The 20,307-nt window shown below is 37.0% G+C and overlaps 1 protein-coding gene across 5 annotated transcripts in view; it reads left to right on the top strand.

The window, feature by feature from the left end:
• TRPS1 (transcriptional repressor GATA binding 1) overlaps positions 1–20,307 on the top strand; it is a 258,019-nt gene that overhangs the window by 21,049 nt on the left and 216,663 nt on the right. The window contains exon 1 of one of the 5 annotated variants that reach the window (XM_035011785.1): positions 17,551–18,103. The exons of the other annotated variants lie outside the window; for them this stretch is intronic. The gene's annotated coding sequence lies outside the window, so the exon portion shown is untranslated. Of the gene's footprint in view, positions 1–17,550; positions 18,104–20,307 lie in introns of those variants that run through there. 5 annotated transcript variants of the gene reach the window in all.

Raw genomic sequence — 20,307 nt, 5'->3', positions numbered from 1 at the left:
GGCTCTGACGTTCTGTTCTCACTGCCTCTCCTCCCGCGTAGCGCACCCGCGATGGGTTGCTCGGCACTTCCTCCTCCTTAAACCGGACTGTTCACCTGCGACCGGTTGAGATAACTTGAGATAACTGAAGTTCTGGTTTTGCATTCGTTGCACACTGTGGTATTTATTACTAGCTTGTCGGTCTGGCACGTGCTTTCTCATACACCGTTTTCAAGGAGCTGCTTCAACCAGGTATCTCTGATGTTTTGGAGTGTATTTACTTAAGCAGACATTCTGAGTACATGGAAGGATTGTGTCTCCTGCATTCTCAGGAAGCTAGGAGTAAAAGAAACATCAGAAAGTCATATGCACTAAGTCACGGTGTAGGTTATAATTTAATTTAGTAGTGTTTTATAAGCACACGAAGCCTCTCTGCAGTGGCTGAGGCTTCTCTCATAGTTTTTGGTGTTCTGGTGATGAGGACTTTATAGTTTTCTTAAGGAACACATTTTGAAACAGTTCTGTACATGGATCCCTATTAAGTTTTATCCCTCTCTACATTATCGAGTTTATTTTTAAAATTGATTCTTTTTAAGGCCATGCTTTTTACACCCCCTCTATTTATGTCCTTTTCTGGAAAGGAAATAATACGGAAACCCGTATTATTAAGGCCATATCATGAAATACCAGTAATTTTAGTAGAGCTGTTCTTCAGTTGTTACCACAAGAAAGTTTTAGCGAAAGGACTGAACTTTATTGGTTCATATAATGTATATCCAGTTGCTTCCTTTTTGCCTCCAAGATTCTAGGATGACTGATGTAAAGAACGTAGGCGATATATAGCTGGATCTAAGGTGGGGGGCATCTTGTAGGGGACAGGGTTTTTATATTGATGCCTCAGTTGATTTTAAATTTACCCCCCAAAACGGAAATTTAGCTCCTTTTTAACTTGTAACACATTAACTTTTAGTACTGCTTTCCCTAGGGAGCGTTGTTTGCTAAGTTGATATCATAAGTTATTTCATAAGACAGAATAAAACTGGAGCTGTTTTGTTGAAGACAAATTGACCCTTAAATATAAGAAATGATTTAATAAAGAAGGTCATTTTAAGGTAGCATGTTGAAAAGAAAATGATAATCTTATGATTAAAAACATCAGTAATACTAAGCCAATTATTAGTAAGTACTGCTCTGTCCTCAAATTTTTAACTACGTAATTACGCTATGGAAACAAAGGTACTGAAGTCACAGCATCAGGAGCTTAGTTATAACATACAAATAATAAAGACTGAGTCCACCATATGTTTTTCTTTTTGTTGGAGCATCCATTCCTAGAGTTTGGAAGGTACTTACTTTAGTAGTTAGAAATGTGCATCACAATATTTTTTAAACTTTTTGGCTTTTTTTTTTTTTTTTTTTTTTTGCATATTTCTCTTATTTGAGCACTTTGGCCTCATTCCAGGCTTATTTGTTCTCCGGATATGTACGGTACAGATTAAAATATAGAAGTTTCAGCCATCCTATGCCTTCTGGGACTTATGATTGTCTGGAATAGGCTTATGTCCAGCTGTATTGAGAAGCTCACTAGGTTGCAGCTATGTTTTCCTATCTGTGGTGTGGCTTAGTTGGAATAAAATCAGAATTAGAGTAAGTGTCTAACTTCCCTGGTTTACAGTTTTCCCATCTACAGGCTGTGAGCAGTACTACCTGGGAACAGATTGTGGGGGGTTAAATCAATTAAATAATATATGTAAAACAGGTTTGGTGATTGCCAAAGGGCTGTGTGAATATTAATATTATAATAATTATAATTGTTCTGTTTCTAACCTTTTAAATTTTCATATATCATTAACTTTGGGGAGTGTCTATTAAACTTTTCAAATGGGTGTTTCTAAGGTTTTATTTTATCTTTTGATTTAAAACTTATATTTAGGATATGTGCAGAGTAGAATTCTGGCTGTCAGCTGTTGTAGGGAAGAGTGGCACCAATTGTTCCAGAAGACTGGTTGGCATCGTTTGCTTGGAGGAATATATATATATGTATATGTGTATATATATATATGTATATACACACACACACACACACACACACACACACCTTAATTCAAACATTCTTCCGTTGGATTTCTGCCGTAAGAGCTTTGGTGTGGAAGTCCATTCTGAATTGTAAAAGTTCTTAAAAGAAATGGTTTTGAGGTTTTTTTTTTCATTGTCCATCGGTGCCTTATTTTATGGGTCACGAGTGACCTAGGCCATCATTTTTATTTTAAAATGTATGTGCATTGGTACTTAATTTTAATACATGGCTTTTTAAATACATGACTTTTTGAAAGGCAGAGATTTCCTCTCAGAGCTCGCCTTTTTGTATTCATTTCATGAAATTTCTTCCTCTTCTTTAAAATGAGTGAGTCTTAACCAAATTCTCCTTCAGAGTTCATCGCTGTCTTCTTTGTCAGTAGGTTGTGGTAAGTCCATCAGGATACATCAGGCATCCTTCCTCAAGAGTGGTCTCTCACAGATAATATTTTGTGATTCTCTGTGGATATTTTAGAATTTATCTTTGTTTTCGTGTATGGGATATGTGCCACATGATTATAAACACTTGGTGAATAAAAATGATTTGTTACTACTGAGGTCACCCAGTTTTCTGCAGGAGAATAATAAATAGTCACATGATTTCACAGCCACGGTACATTGTGCGCCACGGTGCAGTGATTCTGAGGCATCTTTTGCAACCGTGTGTCCTAAGTTTTCGAGCGAAGAGTGTGTGCGCATGCGCGCGCGTGGGTCTCTGTTCTCTTCTTTGTTCCTTTTCAAGAAGTAAGCATGTTCTTCACATCCAAAATAAAAATTCTATTTATTTACAAAACATGTCTATTAAAGAAATAACAGTAGGATTAAAATTAAAGGTTGTTTTTTTTTTTTTTTTTTTGAGATTAGAAGCTCCGAATATTTTCTCAACAGGGATACGTGAAATGTCATTCACTTTTTTTCTAGGGGAAATTATATTGAACCATTGGGATTGCTTTTTATTTGATAGCAAAGAAGTCCCTACTGAGAGCACTGATCCTACATTTTTGTTGGCAAGTATGATATCAAATTATACTTGGAATAAATAATTCATAAGTCCCATATTAGGGGCTTGCAAGGTGTGTTGATGAAATAACTAGAATTTCTCTATGTAAGTTTTCAAATAATGAAGGAAGTTCTAGGAATTATTTAAGAATTTCCAAAGTGAGATTGTCAGGGGGTTTGAGTGATACCAATTCTCTGAAACTTCTTTATCATTTCGACAGTTCCCTATTTATTTGTATTCTCCAGTGAGTCATGGGCTCATATTTGTATTATATTTATAATTATCATATACGTGTGTAGTATTTGGTAATAAGTACATGCATACTTTAAAAATGCTCATGCTTTAGACTTTGGAAATTAAGGAAATTGAATATAGAGCTTTTCATTTCCACATCACAGTTGTGTTTCAATACTGATCTTCAGTAACTGGAAGCCATTTCTATATTCTGGTAATTTGATAACCCACTTTGAAATGTATTTGTTGAGCTCGTTGTAATTCCATGTGTCTCTAATGAAAGGCATGCGAAGGTATGGGTTGAAAGAATTAACTGTGGTTAGTCCTTGCGGAGACCCTGTTGCCCCTTTTGGGCAGTCTTTAACCTGGCACCCACTCCTGTGCTTGCTGAAATGGAGTTTTCCAAAATCTGAATGATGTCATGTTTGAAAGCGATGCCAAGAAACAATGTGGCAGTTTCTAAATTTTGTGAAGCTAAAATCCCTGGTTACAAGAAAGAGTACATGTCACAGATGAGTAGTTAGTAATGACTACAGTTTAGCAGGAAAAGAGCAATTCCCATATGCTGATTCTAGTCTCATAACAAAGAATGTTATAGAAAGATTGCACAGTATTTAACAAGCTGTGAGTTAATGTGACAGTGTCAGTGGATCTAGTTCCAGAAGGATAATCACTTTACCATATTTCTTCAAAAATATTTTAAGTTATACAGAAAACTCACTACAAATGAATCCAGACTGTTCCCACTGCACTCTACCCCCACTAAGTTAGGCAGTAATACCGAGTTTAGTTAAACAAGTCTTGAGACTACCTGATGCTAAGGACTTGGATAAATAAATAAGTCTCACTGTCAGGCTGAACCTCAGAGGTTTACCTCTTGTAAACTGGTGAGTGGGTATAAATGAGAATGTTATCCTTGAGTATTTGAGACTTAGTTTTCAGTACATCAGTTTACCTCTCACTGAGAGCCACTCCCAGTTTGAACATAGACTGCATTCTTCAACAGTTGTGGGCACCTTAGGAGTCAAGAAAATGAAGTCAAGGTGCATTGCTTTCAGCTCTTTGGAGCATGTACTGTGGGCAGTCTTTGGTATGATGGATTTGTTATCCACGATTCATTTCCAAGGCCTTTCCCAGAGACTTGGTCTCTTATGCACATTCATATTGGCACGATTATTTCCATGCCACTCTGAACTGTAACAAACTGGTGGATTTAATTTTGAATCTTAGGCTTGACTGTGTTCCTTTAAAGCTTAGAGCTCATGCTCATCATTTTGCTCTTGCAAAGACTCTTAGAGGCAGGGATGGGGAGCAACACAGGAGTGGGGAGAAGGTCTTATCTCCTTCAGTGATGTAGAAAAAAAGTGCATATTCTCCATCATGGGAGAAGATAGCCTTTTTCAGTTCCGAGAATACTGTTTTATCATTCCACTAGGGAGACTCTCTCTCTTTTTCCCATGAACATATATAGCTGGGTATTAGGAGAGGGAGGTATATAAAATTAGCAATCCATCATGAAAAATTTCTACAAAATGCCTTTTATAAAGGCGATTTTTTTCTCTGAAAGCAATTATAAAGTTGATAATTAGATGAGATGCAAATAAGATTATAGTTAAATCAGAGTTTCCAGTCTTCCCATTGTTTAAGACATTCCCTGGTGACAGGCTATGGAAAGAAGGAGTTCTGGTACTGTAAATGCTTATGGTGCTCTCACTGGTTGTTGACTGCTTGAAGTTAAGGGCCCCTCTTTCGGTAGAAAGACAATGCTTTGGTATCCAGTGTTTACCTCCTGAAGTAACAGGCAACACATTCCACTGCCACTATTTGATTGACCCTGTGTTTTCAGTAAACAAACTTTGATTTAAAGGAAAGAGCTCAGTGATTTTTTTTAAAAGTGAAAACAAGAGAAATAGAGTCAAATTCACTTTTTCCTTTTCTTTCTACCTAAAAATGTTTGGCTGCCTTCTATTTTTATTTATTTTTATTTTTTAAAGATTTTTATCTTTAAAGAGAGAGAGTGAGTGAGAGAGAGAGCATGAATAGGGTGGAGGGGAGGTCAGGTGTAGAAGCAGACTCCCCACTGAGCAGGGATCCCAAAGCTAGACTCCATCCCAGGACCCTGGGATCATGACCTGAGCTGAAGGCAGATGCTTAACTGACTGAGCCACCCAGGTGGCTCAGTGCCTTCTATTTTTAAATTTTGTAATGATTGTGAATTTACTTGAAGAAATCCTTCTTGCCTCCCAAAAGATATTGGCATCTCGATGTCATTCTTCGTTCAACATATGAATGAAGAATTGCCCACCCCGTATGTTCCCCACGAGGAGCTTGTAGTCTGGCGGGGGAAGAGTGGGGAGTGTGCCAATGATTTCAGCGCACTGCCTTTTACAGTCTCTTCCAGTTTATATTGTCTTATGCATTTAATTTTGTATTCTTTTCTCATTCCCTTTAAAAAATAACTGTGAGGTAGACAAGTTATACACATTTATTATAGGAATTGACACAATAAAGATAAATTCAAAGAAGAGGATAAAACCCTGGCAAGAACCACTCTTGATTTGGGTTTATACGCTTCTGTAATCTTTTGAGTGTGTGTGTAACTATGTGTGTATAAGTGCGAGCATTTCTCTTTTTTATTCTCTCATCCAACCTTGAAAAAGAGGCAATTTTGCCAGGAGTTGATTTTGGAAGTACAAGGAGATCTCTGCTCACAACTTTTTGCAAGGCCTGTTACTTCAAATTTGAGAACAGTGGCAGATATTTTGGCTAAAAATGCAGTGCTGACTTGTGCCTAAAGGTACCTTCATTGCCTTAACATAAATTCTCACATCAGGTTGTTCTTTTGCTCACATCTTCAGGCTCTCAACTGCGTGTCTTAGAGCCATTGTTGGAATGGGCGTGAAGAGGACCAATCTCTGCCTCAAAGCAACCTGATTTTGGAGTGCTCCTACTATAAAAACAAATTCCATCTGGATGGGGAGCAACTGGGAGACTTGAGTCATTACCAGGAAGTAGTGTTGAAGTGAAATCTTAGATGAGCCTTTAGTGCTTAAAGCTGAGGCCTGCCAGGTCTTCCTGTGGGTATAGACTGGCTTGAAATAAAGAGGTGCGTTCTACTGTGGTCTTCCTGGCTGTTTTAACGACTGGCTTGCATGGATCAGAGGGGAACTAGTTGGAGTATCATTGAGCTTTGACCAAGTCTGAGTGAGCTCCCAAAGGGACTAGGAAGATCTGGAATCATTTTGGAAGGCTTGCTTCTAAGTTACTTTGGAAAACTTCATACAATGCTTCAGGTCTAAGAACTTGAGAATTAAAATGGCTTCAACATAAACAGGGCTCAGATAAAACGCTAAGTACCGGCAGGCAATTCAGAAACAAATGGGTGTCAGGTAGCTTAGTCAGTCAGTTGATTACCTATTCTTGTCTTTTCAATAAGTTTCACTCAGCTTATTCACTAAATTTCAGTAACTTCAATAAGTTCACTCAACCATTATTTACAGAGCAGCGCCTATTCATTTATAGGTACTGTACTTGGTTATGAGAATATCAATACTAATGACCACAGGAGAACTCTGTTCACATAGGAATATGAATATTGAAGCAGATTAAGTGAAATACTACTAGTCATAACTCCAATTTGAACTATAGAAGAATACAGTGACACATTAATGCCTAAATAATCCAGTGTCATTAATGTGTCACAGATTTATATCTGCAACCCCATCCTTTCATGTGAATTGGTAAGGTATCTTTGATTTTTATTGATTTTTATTTATTTATGTATTTAAAGGTTTTATTTATTTATTAGAGACAGAGCACAAGCAGGGGGAGTGGCAGAGGGAGAGGGAGAAGCAGGCTTCCCGCTGAGCAGGGAGCCTGATGCTGCGGGGCTTGATCCCAGGACCCTGGGGTTACAACCTGAGCCGAAGGCAGTCGCTTAACTGACTGAGCCACCCAGGCATCCCAGATAGCTTTGATTTTTTAAAAACTTCTTCTTTCTTGTATGATCAAATTAGATTTTTTTTGAAATATATAATACCTGTTCATTTTTCATCTTTCTGTGGTATACATGTCACGCCACTTCTAGTTCAGTTTCCCTGATCTCTTTGATTTAGAAACTTCAGATGGGTTCCTGTTTTCCACAAGTGCTCGAACTTCATCCGCTGGGATTCTAGATTCTCTTACTAAGCTTTGCAGCACATATTTTAGTAACCCAGATTCTCCTGTCCCTTGACTTATGTTTATATTGGAGAGCAACCCTTTGTTTCTCTCACACCCCTTTGCTGCAGTCTTTTCTTGTCCCCAGAGCTGTGCAATTCTTATTTTTCCCCCAGGCTCATCTCTACTCTCCTCCGCCTTAAATATTTTCACTGTTAGTGACCATGTTCCATTATTGCATTATGAGTGAAAGAAATAGTGGGCATAATAATAATGCTCATAAAAATAATAGCAGGTATTTAGGACTTACTCTTTGTCTTCAAAGGACTTTATTGTTTGCCCTGCTGATTTTGGTGCAAAATCTTATTATATGCTGTATTGTTACCAAGATATTTTCCGTAAGCCTTATTTCTTTGACAGAAGGAGCTAGTTTCTTAAGCAATAATTTTCTCTTAAATTTTTTTCTCCTTTTTGCTATTTGGCAACATTGTTATAAACATACTAGGTGGTCAATAAATACATACTATATGGATGAATTAATTGACTATAAATTTTGGTATGAAGTGCCCTTGCCTATAGGCAGCGTGTATATATGATATTTGATGTTGCTTTGGTACTTTATTTTCCAACTTGGTGAACAAGAATTTTTTTTAAACCATTACTATTCTATACTCATGGCATAGTAGGTGGGAACTTTACTGAGAATTAAATGTGTCAACTTTTATTTAATAGCCAGACTATCTATTAGGCTTTGGGAAGCCATCAGTTTTAAACAAGGTATATATATGCACATACATATTAATATATTAATCTATAAATGAACATCAGTCAGAATATAATCATTATATTTCCAGGATTGTAGGTAATTGCTTATGATAAGAAACTGCAGTACTCTTGGCACGGTCTTATCAAACAGTAAAAAGATTGCATCAAAATCAGAGATAATTGTTTAGATATTAAATTGTTTTTTATCTTAATAAGGCTTTTCCCATTACGTAACTATGTAGAAATTTTATCCATAATCCATTGGTGTGAAGAGTTTGTGTGAAGTTTGTACGTAGAGTTTATGTAAAGTTTTGAGAACATATATGGTAAATGAATTGTGTCATATTTTCAGGAAAAAAAGGAATCTTCCACAGAATGTATGCTTTAATCCTTTGTTGCAGAGAGTTGATATGATTTTAACCAAACACCACTAAAATTACTACCACCACCAAACCTGTTACAGTTCCGTCAAGAAGCCACATTCTCTCTTGAGAGAGAATGAGCTCTTCTGTTTGCAGAATCACTGAATCCCTGAGTCACTCTCGCCCCCTTCACCTGGCCAGCTTCTGCTGCCTTGCAGTTTATAGTCATTTTCCCCCAGAACCCTTTCTTTTTTTTTTTTTTTTAAAGATTTTATTTATTTATTTGAGAGAGAATGAGAGAGAGAGAGAGCAGGAGAGGGGAGACGGTCAGAGGGAGAAGCAGACTCCCCGCTGAGCAGGGAGCCTGATGCGGGACTCGATCCCGGGACTCCAGGATCATGACCTGAGCCGAAGGCAGTCGCTTAACCAACTGAGCCACCCAGGCGCCCTCCCCAGAACCCTTTCTTACACAAAATCTAGATCAGGCGCCTCTGTGTTCTGTTTTTCTTTTCTCGGGCAAGACTGTAAACTCCCTGAGGGAGGGCTTCGTGTCTACCTTCACAGGTGTATCCGCAGCGCCTCGATCGATGCCCACAAAATATTATATGGCTGAATGGATACATGTGATGTTGCAGTGGTCCCCCCCCCTTACCCGTGGTTTCGCTTTCCGTGGTTTGTTACCATGGCAACTGCGATCTGGAGGCAGATGGTCCTCCTCTGACGTAGGGTCAGGATGTCAGGAGTAGCCTAATGCTGCATCACCACGCCTGCATCATTCCCCTCACTTCATCCCATCACCTAGGCGTCGTACCATCACATCATCATGAGAAGGGTGAGTACAGTGCAGTAGGGTATTTTGAGACGGTGACCACATTCATGTAACTTTTATTACAGTATATTGTTATAATTGTTCTATTTTATTATTAGTTATTGTTAATGTCTTATCATGCCTCATTTATAAATTAACTTTATCATAAGCATAGAAAGATCAACAGATCTATATAGGAAAAAATACAGTCTATGTAGGTTTCCGGCATCCAGTGGGGGATTGGAACATAGCCCCTGAGGATAAGGGGGTCTCCTGTAATATATTCTTGATTATGAGCATCAGTTATCATAGCATAGAGTTCGTTTTGTAATAGGTGTACAGAAATTAGAATTCAGTGCTAAATTCTGAAGGGTCCTGATGCCAACAGGTAACACTTGACTTTGACTTCTGGAAAAAAAGTTCTGATGGCAGCTTGTTTGGGTAATCATTTGCCATTTTTTTCATGAGGATGAAATGAAGTGTGCACAAGAGGATAAACTATGGGACATGTTGACATCAGAAACTTTATTCTAAGTTACTGAATCAAAACACTGAAGCTGTTCTTCTTCAAGTAGTATTCTTGATCATCAGAAAATATTCCTGAATAGTGCAAAGTATTTCATGCAGTTTTTTTCACTGTGCATACACTGGACTGTAGGCATTACCTTCCAGAATCTGCCTACTCTTTTAGCTCATTTGGACCCTATTGGTGATATTTTGGGATAGAGAATTCCATTTTCATTTCCATAAGTCAAGGTGGCATATTTTGGGACCTACAACATTTCCCACCCCCCTCAGAAAACGGTAAACACTTAACAGGCTACAATTTAGAGAGACTTCTATAATGTCTCACTTTTAATGTAATTTGTTCTATTTCAACATTAAAACAGGGCTTTTTTAATGTTATGACAGGATTAAAATGTACTGTTACTCCTGTGATATGTTAACTTTTTCATGATGTCATTGTGATAGTATTTTATTTTCTGAATATCACCCTGATTTGTGGGCTAAGTAAACAAGGCATCATTTGCAGGTATGAGGATGATAATAATATTACCAGGTACCAATTTTGTTTGTTCAGGTGAACTCTGCACTATAATCTGGTTTTGAAATAACCACATAAAACTGTTATTGTGAAATGTTGTGAAACAAAAAGTTCAAAAGAAGGATGGAAGCAGTTAATTTTAAATAATCCTGCTCAGTGTCCCTGTTTTCTGGGCATTGTACTGCTCCTTTCACAAACACCTTTTCCCATCCATGCGTATACTTGTTTCCTGTAGTCAGCAGTTAAATGTATGGAGCGTTCATGCTTTGACACCCAGAACACATACAGCCTCAGTAGATGTGGGGCCAGCCATTCCGTTCTTACTCTGCTTAAACCAAAGGCTCCTAAGCTTGTTCAGGCGACTGTATTCTCTGACTTTGTGGTTCTCTTTGAGGAAGGAACTCCATGCAATAGTGTTAAAATAGTATATCAAACAACCTGTACCTACAAAACGAATGCTCAGAAATAATGTTTTCACATGCCTCTGTTGACATTTGTGGGCTGCTTGTCCATTCATTTTTAGAGGCCATGTGATAATAAAAGCCAAAGTCTTACGAAAATATTAACCAGGTGGAAAGTTTAAAACGGATAGAATTTTACCTATTAAATTCTCTTCTTTATGCAAGGTGAGAAACACCATCGTTATTTGATTTGTGAGATGGACTACTTTATTACCTAGATTGAGAACCACTCGCACAGATGAAGCTAGAATCAGCCACACTTCATTTAGACGCGGCATTCAGAGAGGGAGACAAACCATGACAGACTCTTGACTCGGAGAAACAAACTGTGGGTTGTGGAAACGGAGATGGGTGGGGGGATGGGGTAACTGGGTGATGGGTATTAAGGAGGGCATGTGTTGTGATGAGCACTGGGTGTTATACACAACTAATGAATCATTGAACACCACTACATCAAGAACTAATGATGAACAGTATGTTGGCTAATTGAATTTAAATAAAAAAACCCAGCATTTATTCACCCTTATAAAAATACTCAAAACTTACGAAGAAGCCATTGTGTTGTTTTTCATCTATTTCATTTAGTCTTTTAAGATAAGCATGTTACTTTCACCCCTTTAGTTTTCTCATTTGTAAAATAAAGCTGATCAATTCCTTGCAGGCTTTCAGTGAGGACTAAAGAGAGAATTATATGAGCCAAAAAGCAAATAGCTTGTACATAACAGGACCTCAGTTAGTTCTCTTCCTTCATTTAGATTGTGGTCCACATGATACAGTGTATCCTCTTCTACCACCACCACCACCACCAGCTCCTCTCTCCTACCTCCTTGTCTATTACCTTCTTCTTTCATAGGGTGCCTATTGCTTTCTGCTCTTGTTTTTGCCTCTGATCTCTTTTTAAACCTTTTACCCTTTCAGATTTCTCTTGTCCAGAACTTATTTTTTCTCTTCTTATTACTCGTTTATTCTTTCTCCTACTACCTTGTTGCCTCCTTTAGCACATTTAGCTCTTTGTGCCCTGCACCATGGCCTGAGTAACCCAGGACAGCCTTCTGCTCCATTGAATTGCTTGGGTTAGCCCATCAGACCAGAAGAGCTGAAAGATTTCTTCTCAATATATTACTGCATGGTCCCTGCAGAGCACCTGCTGTTTCACTGAAAAATCACACTCACGTGCACACATGCACTAACTTTTTAGCCGGAAAATGCACAGCTCATACATCTATAGCTCAATGAATTATTACAAAATAAATGCTCTGTGTAACTGTCTCTCATGTCCAGAAATAGATATTGTGGGTACTCTACAAGACCCCTTTGCCAGGACCCTTGTGTCCCCTCCTGTTCTCTGTTCTCTTCCTTTCCCCATGAATTAATCACTCTCCTGACTGATTCTGATACTTTAGATTGGCTTTGCTTGTTTTTGAACTTCACATGCATTAAAATATAATACCCCTATGCATTAAAAGTATGCATTCTCTTGTGCCTGACATCTTATGCTCAATGTCGTGTATGTGAAATTCATCCATGTTGTTGTATGTAGTTTATTTTTATTACAGTATAATATTCTGTTGTATGGCCGTACATTCCATTGTATAGTCATATACCACAAATTTTTAATCTATTCTGTTGAGCTACATTTGGGTTGTTTCCAGTTTTGACAGTTCAAATGATGATGCTATGAGCATTCTTATGGTAGGCTCCATGCCCAGCATGGAGCCCAGTGCAGGGCTTGAACTCACGACCCAGAGATCAAGACCTGAGCTGAGATCAAGAGTCGGATGCTTAACCGACTGAACTACCCAGGTGCCCCCTGAATTGAACTTTTAAATTAAACTTCTGGTTTTATGTCATTCCATATGCTTTAAGTTGCTAGGAGTCTGATCCAAATGTTTGAGGCTTTTCTGTATTCTTTTATGTTCCAGCCTATTCCTTTAAAATATAAGCTTTTATTTTTTATGCATTATGCTATTAGTACATAATATTTTTAATTTTGGAACGTTAGAGAATGTACGGTGAAAAATTTTATAAATCACATTTGTATCTATAAATGCATGTAGTTATGGTAAATACAGGTTTCCCCCACTATCTGAAAGTAGATTGTTCCTATGAAAACTTTCATAAGCTAAAATGGTATATTTTCAAAGTTTGCATTATGCCACTTCACTTTTAGAAAGACCTACACTCTTACAGTAATGGCTTCTTTTGTGAAAGCGAAAATTCTCTTCTGATTTTTTTTGGTTAGCAAAAACAAGTACTAATGTAGGTCTTTCCTAAAAACAAAGTGGTATAATGCAAACTTTTGGAAAGCAGAAGATACCTGTATTATTATATAGTTAATAAATATATTAAATACCATGTGGCACTCTTGTACAGAATAAATAATCATTCAGGTAAATGAACTTATAAAAATTCATTTTGCTGATTACAGAAACATCATTATGGAATTATTACTACATAGAGTATGCTTTTTTTTTTTTTTTAGTGAACCTTCGTCTAACTGTAATTCAGTCCTCAAATTGTACATAAGGTTATGTAGAGATATATAGAACCCAAATCAAATCAACATAGTTGTGAGTCACAGGTTTTTTTTTTTGTTTTTTTTTTTTTAATATTTTACTTATTTGAGAGAGAGAGAGAGCAAGCACAAGTAGGGGGGAGTGGCAGAGGGAGAGTGAGTTACAGTTCTAAAAAATAAATTTAATTCTTAGTTCTCACTACTTATGCATTTATTGCTGTATGACCATGGATCCGAGCTATGATATCTGGTTCTTTTTTTAGCCTAACTAAAGACAAAATTAATGCCACGAGTCCTTGAATGTCTTGATTTAGTTTGTTATTAATTATGTTGATGATACAACTTTAGCATTATTTTAGCTTTTATTCTCACAAGCCTATTTAATGTCACGAGATTCTGGTCTTCCTTAATGAGATAAGCAATATGCAGAAATTTCTAAGTGTGCTAACATCGCATCTATCCATAAGAACTTTGGTGAGTGCTTACTCTGTAGTAGACTAGTGTCGGGGGGGAGCATATTAGTATCACTTGGCTTTTTAAAAACTCATGTCCCCTGCGCCAATATGCTGCTTTATTTCCTCCAGTAATCATGATCATACTGTGCCATTGTTAATGATGGAAATGTGTTCTAGCCTTAGATGTTTTGCACTTGGGAAAAGCTTGAGAATTTTTGATAACATAGAGATATTTAAATATATGAATTATATATTTTGATTAAAATACATGAATTATATATCAGTATTTTGATTAAAATAATCACACATATGAATGGATATACATTATATTAATATTGTTAATTAACATTTTGTTATTATTAACATTATTAACATTAATAATATTAGTAAAGACATTTTCTGGTCTGGAGGACTTCATAACCTAGTGGGGTATCTGAAACATAAACACATAGTTACAGTGTGATGTGGCATGTACCTTAAAAGGAGATACACATAAATTGGCATGGGTGGTAGTGGAAAAGACTCACTTTTGCTTGTGGAAATTGTAGAGGGCTTTGTAGAAGTAAACCCATTTGGAGTCTTGCATAATTTATTACCTTTAGTGATGTGCTAGGTGTTCGAAGCAAATCCAAAAGTTAGGATAACCGAGTAGTCCGTAAGATTGCTGGGAAGACTGCATATTCACGTGATACAACTATATATACATTTGATGGCCATCTTTATAAAGTGGTATCTCTTAGAGTGTTCTCTAGTTCCTTAAAGCGCTGTCACTTTTTTTTTAAGATTTTATTTATTTATTTGAGAGAGAGAGATAGCGAGCGAGAGAGAGAGAACACGAGCAGGGGGGAGAGGGAGAAGCAAGCTTCCCGCTGAGCAGGGAGCCCAATGCGGGGCTCGATCCCAGGACCCCAAGATCATGACCTGAGCCAAAGGCAGATGCTTAACTGACTGAGCCACCCAGGCGTCCCAGTGCCGTCACCTTTGTATCTATAAATGCATTGCCCAGCTGTTGTTCATTAAAACACTAAAGAGTTTATGAGAAATATAATGGGAAACCAAGTGGTCTAGCAAGGCTTTTGACTTTTTTAGACCCAGTTCTTCATGTGCTAGGTCTATGACCCAAGCAAGTGATTTGACTTTTCTAAATCTTAGTTGCTTCATGTGTAAAATGTGAAAACAATAGTATCTTACTTAAAGAATTATTAATAAAAAGTGAAAATCAAATGATGTAATATACTCTTGGCCACAGTGCCTGATTCTTGTTAACAATAATAGAATACATTTTTGTTATTAACTAAAAATTCAGGTTATTGTATACATCAACGTTCACGATTGTGAGCCTTAAAAAAAAGGTCTAGTTCTGACTTTTGATTTCTTTCAACATTCAGTTACAGTTTGAAGGAACTATTTGTAAAACACCTGAATCTGGAATTATATCTATATTTTTCCCTTACTCTGTTATGACAGGTGTCCACAACAAGATTGATGGAGAAAAGAAATTACTAATTCGGGTGCAGGTGGTGAAAATCTTTTCTAAAGGTGTGTGTGTGTATGTTTGTGTGTGTTTGGATGGACTCTTGAGTTTATATTGAACTTGAATTTGAAGATTGACTAGATTACCTATACAAAATATTTCGTGAGTGAGTCTAATTTTTGCCTTCACTAATTCTACAGCCCCACACATACATCAAATCACTATTCTTTCTCTTTTGGTGACTGTGTAATGTAGGAGCTGTGGGGCCCAGGCATAACCTGGATGTATGGTCATCCTCTCAGACTCAGACCTCAGTGTGACCTCACCACCATGTTGACTGTGGATTTAAAATTAACTTATAATTAACTCCCTGTTTCAGATTTACTCTGGCATCTAACCCAGCCTGGTTTTATTATAAATTTATTTTGAATCTTTTGTTTTAATATTTGGAGGTGGGGGGTTGCAGTAACCATAAAACAAAATCCTAAAGCCCATAAAGCGAGAGCCTGGGATTTGTAAGAGTGAGATAGGGAAGCTCTGTATACTTAATTTCTCTTCTTCTACCCTGCCTAGAACCATTGAGCCAGAGACTAACCTTAAGGTATACTATAAAAGAATGCAGTCACAGAGTGGGTCCACCCTGAACACATATTTATTGACTGTGGTCCGGGCATTGGCTTTCTGTCTTTTATTATGGGTACACATGATTCTGCAGGTGGAGACTGAACTGAGTTGGGAGGAATGGGTCTCTCTCTAACCTCTTTCTGCATGCCATATTCCATGAAACTCTTTGCCGTATTTTGGTTCCTGACCAAATTTGGTTCAGATAAAACTGGTTATTATAAATGAATGACACAAATCTAGTATACAGAGTATAGTGTGTTAAATAGATCACCTTAGTAAACGTTAGAAATAATACCTGAAAAAAAATTAGGACTTCTTTAGGCAGTGGTAGCTGTATAAACTATTTAGCTCAGAGATAACATTGGGCTCCTACCCATCTGTGTTGATGCATATGTAATTTGGACATCTGAGATCATATTGTACATAGATGTTTATCTTCTGCCTTTTTCACTCAGTGTTCTATCATGGCTGTAATCCTCTGCCATTATACAATCTTTTAAAATACTGATTCTAAATCTTTCATGATAATGGATCCTGATCTTCTTTTAATGTTGCTAGCCATGCTGGAGAGAAAAAAAAAAAAAAAAACAAAAACAAACCAGAGGCGCCTGGGTGGCTCAGTTGTTAAGCGCCTGCCTTCGGCTCAGGTCATGATCTCAGGGTCCTGGGATCGAGCCCCGCATCGGGCTCCCTGCTCCGCAGGAAGCCTGCTTCTCCCTCTCCCACTCCCCCTGCTTGTGTTCCCTCTCTCACTGTGTCTCTCTCTGTCAAATAAATAAATAAAATCTTAAAAAAAAAAAAAACAAACAAACCCAGAAACAAAAACAAACCCTTCAAAATGATCCACTTCAGATCAAAGCATTTTAGTTTTCTTGACAAGTTAATGAAGAAATACTGTTTTGTTTAAAAAATATTATATATGTTTTGAAGTCAGTCATTTTCTTCTTTGAACATTACTGTCTAGAGCAGCATCTCCCACTCTGTGCACACAATACATTAGTTTTGTTGGTAAATGGCATTATGTGAGATAAAGCCAATTGAGATTGGGACATTCCAATCCAAATTGAACAGACGCCACCACTCCACAACCCCTAGGACTTTTCAGAGCTGTAATTGCTAACGTACAAAGTGGATCTCTGAAGACGGTATGTAAAGTATACAGTTTCCACTAAACTTAATTTGACCAAGGAACCTCCTTACATTTCTTATTTTGAAACTAATATCATGGGAAGAACATAGAGAAAATTCTTTAATGTATCATCTATGCTTAAACAGTGACTATAATAAAATCCCAGACAGGGCCTAGCTAAACTTGGGTGGGGGGGCGGTGAGCATAGGAAGAATGTCCTGAAATAATGGTTTATTCAAAAAGAAGTTCTTATAGCTGAAGGTTTCTGAGCCTGTTATCTATCCAAATTATGAAGGGATTATCTGTGTATTTCCTCTTTTTTTAAAGATTTTATTTATTTGACAGAGAAAGAGAGAGCAAGAGCAGGAACACAATTATGGGGAGTGGGAGAGGGAGAAGCAGGCTTCCCGCCGAACAGGGAGCCCGATGCGGGGCTCAATCCCAGGACCCTGAGATCATGACCGAGCCGAAGGCAGACGCCTAACGACTCAGCCATCCAGGTGCCCTCTTCTTTTTCATACAGAAAACTTTTCTTATTCTAGGAGTCAAGAAAAAGTGGTTTAACCTATTCTATCAAAAGTTGCTTTCAAGTGTAGAATTTTAAAAAATCATCTTTCTGTGGAAACATTCAATATACTTAACAAAAGAGAAAAATGATTCCAACCTGTGTGTGAATATAATATATTTTTATCAGAAAGGAAAAGTGATACCAAGTTGGTTACATGAAGCAGTCAGCACCGACTAGGTTGGTATTTTAACCACATTTAATGTTATTAGTATGTATTCATTACACATTGTGGAAAACATCCATCAGTACTGTTTACTAGTTTAAATGGACTTTTAATAATACATATGGAACAAAGATCCCTGATCTCTTGGAACTTATATATACGATTGTCCTCTGAACTTACTTCTAATTCCCTTTCATAGCCTGTGTACATTTGCTGATTCCTCATGATATTTGTGCCTTTCCCATTGGACATCCCTGCTTGCTGTTTGGACTGCTGTCCTCGGATGGGTGAGGCCTTTTGAGCTGTTTCCTGTGGTATCTTGGAGATGAGCAGAGTGGTTTGCAAGTTACTGGTTTTGTGAGCAAGACCTATTGTATATGATAGCGCAAACTTACTTTCCTTCACTTTGGCTATTTAACATACATATTTAACGCACACGTGTTATATGTAGCATATATGTTGAATACTACATTGTGTTAAATTTATATTTAACACACATCTATATGTTTTCTCTCTGTGTGTGTGTATATATCTATATATATACACAGGACTAGTATAAGCTCTCAATATGCCTTCATGGTATTTGTTTTAATCTTGGATCTAGAATGGCACTCTTAAAAAAATTAACAAAAACTTTGCCTAATAAACTCAGCTGATCAATGCCTGGAAGACAGTGAGCATTCTTACTGAATCTTCATGGTATGCATTTATTAACTCCACTATACTGTATATGCATGTTAATTTACCGAATGGATTGGCAGGGATTGACACAGATTTCTTATGGGAGATCTGAGACAGATGTTATCCAGTTATATTGCTGGATTGAGTTAATAATTGAGATTTTCTTTTCTATTGAATAACAGAGTGGAAGACAGACAAAGCAACATCAATATACTAAAATTAAACTACCTTTAATGTACAAAGATGTTTTTTGGCAAATGCTGGAAAGAAAGTTAAAAGCATTCCTACAAATCTTAACACTCATTATTTTTGTTATCAGTGGAAATCTAATTTACATACAAATAAAATGTCAATTCCTATCATAACCATCAAGATAAATAGATGCATTTATACTTTTCCATGAGCTCTTCTTTTTGAACTTAATGTGCTATGTTTGGCTCTTTGCCCATCAACCAGGTGAAATAGTCTAAGTTTAACAAAGAATAGGGATGAAGTTACGTCTGGCCCATGCACACATGCAAAGTCATACTGGCCTGTTTGAACCAACAGTTGTCATTGTACGTTATTTTAATTTTTTTATTTTTCCTTTGAGAGGAAAGAAAACAAAAGGAAGCACGACATACGTGTGAGGAAACAAATGATAACGTTTCTTAATTTGCTTAGTGAAATTGTGATCTTATTCAAAGCAGAGTTTGTAATACATTTGCCTCTCACCTGTTATGAAAGCAAAAATAATTAATTTCCTTTTCCTTTTGATAACTCATGATGGATACTTGCTTTATTTTTGTTGCCTTAATTAGGGAAATAGGTGTGTGCTTCATTTTTTTCACATATATTCTACGGGTTTTTTTTAAAGATTTATTTATTTTTGAGGGGGAGAGGGGCAGAGAGGAGAGGGAGAGAGAGAATCTCAAGCAGACTCGCTGCTGAGCATGGAGCCCAATGCTCGGCTCAATCTCACGACCCTGAGATCATGACCTGAGCGGGATCAAGCATGGACACTTAACCAACTAAGCCACCCACGTGCCCCTTCTACAGTTTCAAATAGACTTCTAGCATAAAGTTTTTAAAGGCAAAAAACAGTTTTCTAATTTTCATATAAAAGTAAAAATGGTTAACGAAATTCTCTAAGATGTGTATGGATATATGGAGACTCATTTTGGCAAATCTGACATGATTACTTACTTACCAGACCATCTCTTTTTACCTAGACTAGTACATTTGAAATGAAATATTTGAAATATAGAGAGCATAGCTTGATGAAATAAAAGGCTAATAAAATATGTTTGGGCCAGCATCAAAACTCTTTGAAAGAAGATATCTAAATAATGTACATTTTATCTCAGAGAGTCTTGGGTTATTTCTCGTGTCCAGATGACTATTAATGGGCTTTGTGCTCTGAAGCATATGTTAATAGAAGTGATCATTTTGGATTAATTTGATGTGAATTAATAAGAGATTTATTTGATGGAAGTTGTTTGAAGGTGATGACATTTAAATCTCAGCAGGATTTAAGATACCCAAAAATACCTTTAAAGATTCAGGAACAATCAATTCAGAGAGAGCAAATTAAATAGACATGGATAGCAAAGAACAGGATCTGACATTGGGTTTATGAAGTTTGAAGCAGTTTACAAAAAAAGCGATCTACCATTGAAGTATTGCTCTGGAATCTGAAGAAACAGAAACATTTAAACTCCTTCAGCAATTCTTGGGTTTATGATTTGGATAAACAATGTTCTCTTGCATTTTATAGTTCACTTAAGCAATCTGATTTTGATCTGTATATATGGAGTAGACAGGATTCAAG

The sequence above is a fragment of the Mirounga leonina genome, unplaced genomic scaffold (assembly GCF_011800145.1).
Source record: "Mirounga leonina isolate KUSES-001 unplaced genomic scaffold, KU_Mleo_1.0 Mir_165, whole genome shotgun sequence".
NCBI lineage: Eukaryota > Metazoa > Chordata > Mammalia > Carnivora > Phocidae > Mirounga > Mirounga leonina.
This window is presented reverse-complemented; position numbering and strand designations above follow the sequence as displayed.